Source organism: Rhea americana, unplaced genomic scaffold (genome assembly GCF_003343005.1).
Source record: "Rhea americana isolate MKP2758 unplaced genomic scaffold, rheAme1 scaffold_49, whole genome shotgun sequence".
Classification (NCBI taxonomy): domain Eukaryota; kingdom Metazoa; phylum Chordata; class Aves; order Rheiformes; family Rheidae; genus Rhea; species Rhea americana.
Genome location: NW_028186634.1, coordinates 3,398,317 through 3,402,199, shown reverse-complemented (window position 1 = coordinate 3,402,199; position 3,883 = coordinate 3,398,317).

Here is a 3,883-nt window from a genome sequence, read left to right as displayed (position 1 = left end):
TGTGTATACATATTTCARTAAGCAAGAAAGGCAAAGAACTTAAGGTTTACCCAAATTTCCACTCRTGTTGTTTATGGATCACTTTGCATTGTATCCATCATATCCATTTGAATAGAAGATTAAAGGTTAATTATGTAATTTTGCAAGCATTCTTGTAAATATGGAGCTTTTTTTCTGTTTGTTTACAGAATCWTAATTTTTACTTAGAATTGGAAAGCAAGAAAATAGAGACATGTTAGGTCTACATTTTCAGATATTCTAAGTAAGCTTTTGCTGTGTGGGAGCCCTAGAAACACACAGGCTTTTCTTCCTCACCAGCCGAGCTATTCAGCCGGAAGCTAGGCTGATTTCAAACCAGTTTTTGCCAAAGACTGCTGGTACCTCCAACTGAGATCTGCTGGAGGGTGCAGGCTTAATTATAAAGTATCTTCCCTACTGCTGTGGAACACTAATCCTGATTCACCAGAGCCCAGCGCATTTGTTTGGTTATGGAAATAATTTTTTCATTTTTTGGAGTTAATCTAGCTCTGATATAAGACGTATGGGACACARCCTCGGTAGTCTCAGAAGCATTTCATATGCTTACGATACATAGTCAGGACACCTTTTATTTTTGCAAAACYTGTCTACAAGCCAGTGTAACAGTGAGTCCAGCTCAATACTGTGTTGCAGTTTCAACTGGACATAGGTACTTATCAAAATATATGTGTAAATTGTGTAAAGCAGGAAGCAATTTTTCTTCAAAAGGAACAACATTGCATGGCAACCATCACCTAATAGTTGCCTTCCAGTAGCGTTATGGTATCGACATGGACACACTTACGTATCTGTTGCCTTGATCAGTTCCTCTGATCAAGAAGGGGCAGCACACGCTCTACTGCAGCCTCACCTGAATCACTGACTTCCGTGAAAGCAGGACTAGCCCCTTGGTGAGGAAAGGTAGGTTGTAATCCGTGTTAGCAACGATCAAGCTATTCATTTTTCAGTAATGAAACAGTACCSCTTTCTCATTCAGTCTGCAACCACTAATGACAGAAATGGCTGTTTTGTGTGAAACGTAAGGTCTGCTGCCCTGAAAGGGCATTTCAACGTTTGGAAAAGACTTAAGCCTAAATTAGGCACTCTTGCAAAAGGATTTGCTTTTCCAGAAATCTTTGTGACTTCTGTTACATCCCTGCCTTTACTGCTTGGACAAAATTATTTTCTATACTTGAGGAACTCACTGAGGCTTGAATGTAACTGAAGGAGAGAAAGAACATTCATTTTTCTAGACCTTTTTTGATTCTTCCTTTGTTTTGCTACTGTAAGTGTTGAACAAGTCTTAATAATTTTGTTTAGTACAGTGTGGTTGTATCAAAACTCTGTTTAAGATCTCTGACCACTGCTTTTACATTTGATTTATAATACTTAGAAAATTAGCACACTTTATCATAAATGAAAGAGAAGTGATTTGATCTTAGAAGTTCKTCAGTTCAAGCCTAGGGCAAGGGAGCCTTGAACCATTTGGAAATTTTGAATGATAGCAGAGGATAGATATTTATTATTAAAAATAATAATTCCAATTCTCCCAAAATCTTAGACACTGTTGTCATTATCAAGGAGAATGAATTTTGATGGATAGGTAGCAGAATACAACACAGACAGTGTTTTACAAAACCATCAGGGAATGTTATTAAAAACTTAAACTCCATCTACCAGAATTACTCTCTCCCCTCACCTCTAAACTGTAGTTTTCAGACTTAAAAAGGTTATGAGAAACTTCAAGCCGAGGTAGGAGAGCTCTCTTTTGGAAACCTAAAGCCTCTTTCAGATTTATATTAAAACCCTTCTACAGTATTCTGCAATATAAAGAGTTTTTAATTTTGCTTAGTATAACCAAGAGGTTGATAACTTCTTCTCTACACTCATTTACATTTAGGAATGACTGTGGTTTTAATGAAGCAGAATATTCCAAATACTAATGGATCYTAAATTGCTTATTCTTACCAAGAGGTACTCCAAATAGCACATTTGCCTCAAGTGATATGAAGTGATGAGTTAATTCATGTACTTGTGTCAATTGCTTCAAGATACTGAGAATTGGCTGCATTAGTGATACATCTTTTTTTCCTGCCTTACATATGTACAGGGAAGTGCATAGGAATGGAGATTGATTTAATGTCTACCACACATAGGAACRGAGAAATCTGGTGGATGTTCTACAAATGTTGCTGACATGGTTAGTAAGATTTCTCTCTTTGCAGTTTCCTGCTATTTCTTGTGCTAATGCTTGCGGTACTTAATATTTCTAGAAGGGAGAAGCCTACGACAGCAACATTTCTGACTGCAAATAGACCTCCTATGGCCATCTGTATTACATGGAGCTTTAAAATTCCTCATAGTAGGCTGCGGTGCTCAAGTTGCTGCGAAGATCTCCATTTGGATTCTAAAATCCGTCTGCTTCATGTCCTGGAAAAGCAAAACTGTGAGGATAAGTGCAAACACACCCCTGGTATCTCCAGCTGCCCTGGAGATCRAGGCCTGGAGCGCGGTGAGGTTCCCCAGCCGGCGGGTTCTGGGCTGTAGCACAGAGCAACAGGTGGTGGCTGCGACTGTGCCGAATGTGGCTTCCCTCGGTGTCCGGCCCAGGGCAGGCGAAGCCAGCGAGCGGAGCCAGGCCAGACGCTTGTGAGCGTGGAGCTGGCACAATTGGGCGCCTCCCACATGCCGCGCATGGGAATTTTCTCCCTCGCCAGCTGGGTTAGGATCACAAGATGGAAAAAAGGAGAGAGAGGGGAAAAAAAAAAAGCTGAAGCTGTTTTCTTTCCACTGTGGTGCTTGAGCTGAGAGTTTCTTTGCAGTGGAATAATAGAATAARGATGAGAGAGAACACTGCTGATGGTCAAAATCTGGCACCAAAGTTTATTCTTCCTAAGCAGCTTGAGCCTGAACAGTCTTGTCAACAATGTCAACAGAGGTGAAAAAAATGACGAAAATCATTGAATCAAGTTGTGCCCGAAAATGAATAAATGCACCGGACAGGGTAAGTATATGGCCATTAAAAATGGCATAACCCTGACTGGAAACTGAACACCCTCATATGTATTTCCTACTCTCAGAGGCTTATCATGCCAGCTGTATTTTTGAATGAGCTAAGTGTCTACTTGCATGAAATGAATGCGAGTAGGCACACACAGGCTTTCTCATCAGTGTCCATGCTCATAGCCGGGCATGTATTGAAGTCTCTCAACTCAGCTTGTTACAGCTATCATGATGCAGAGCCTGAAAATGCCTCTTCTCCGAGACCAGACAAACGTGAGCTGACAAGCGCTGTGTTTTGCCCTTAAGGCTCCTGTCCATGGTGATGCGTCGTCAGTGATTCTCTGCAAAAATCTCTGCCCCCTGCCCCACATGTGCTTCGCTCTGTGCTTAGCACTCACCTCGTTTGGCGCRGGGTACGGTTCAGGGGCCACTCCGACTATGCACAAGCGCTGCTGTCTCTGTGCTCTGCAGGGTCACTAAAAGGCAGATAGGGTTCGCGAGCCCCAGTCCAAGCAGAAATGGGCTCGAGACCCGCAGCACGCTGGGGCAGCCCTGCGCCTCAGCCGTGGAGCCTCCACGCCTGTCACCCACGGAAATCAATTCCCTGGCTTCTCAAAGCCGCGCTGTAGCCGGACACCGTGGAACCAAAACGCGGGGACAGTGCAGCTCCTGATGTCTTTACTTGCTGGGATAACAATGACACCAGGAAACAATGGTTGTGTAAGGGCGCTCGCATGGCTCTTAAATCAAAAGCAAGCCAGCCCAGGGCAGTGAGAAGTCACTAGCATCCCTAAGACTGGCACACAGAAGGGCCTCGTATTTTCTTCAAGCTGGAAACAAACCCCACGGCGCAGCGGTGACG